We start from the raw sequence: 494 nt of genomic DNA, 5'->3' as shown, positions 1-494 counted from the left end.
TTCGAGGACGGGGATTGGGATTGGGATTGGGATTGGGATGCAGAGCCAGCTCCCAGCCTGCTCCCATCCCTGCCTGCATCCCTGGATTGGGAAGTGGCTGGGGGCGGCGCGCGCCCCCCCCCCCCCCCCCCCCCTGCCTCTCCTGGATCTTCCTCTCCACCACGCGGGCGATGATGCTGTCCAGGATGCTGGTCAGGCGATTATCCTGAGGAGGGGGGACGCAATTGGGGAGCCCCTCAGGCCACGCTGACCCCTCCCCAGCCCCCACCAAAGGGGGGTGGGCAGCAGGGGACGGGGTGACCAGATGGCCGCGGGACTCACGCTGGGCAGGGCGGGCGCCACGGGGGCGAAGGCCATGCGCACCCCGTCCTGGCCCAGGCACAGCTTCACGGCGGTGGAGGCCAGGAGGTCGCAGAGGGTGGTGGTCTGCACGGCCCCACCCCGCGCCGGGGGCTGCCCCGGGGACGGCCCCCCCTCCGGGGTCTCTGCTCGGG

Source organism: Corvus brachyrhynchos, unplaced genomic scaffold (assembly GCF_000691975.1).
Source record: "Corvus brachyrhynchos isolate BGI_N302 unplaced genomic scaffold, ASM69197v1 scaffold150, whole genome shotgun sequence".
Taxonomy (NCBI): domain Eukaryota; kingdom Metazoa; phylum Chordata; class Aves; order Passeriformes; family Corvidae; genus Corvus; species Corvus brachyrhynchos.
This window is presented reverse-complemented; position numbering follows the sequence as displayed.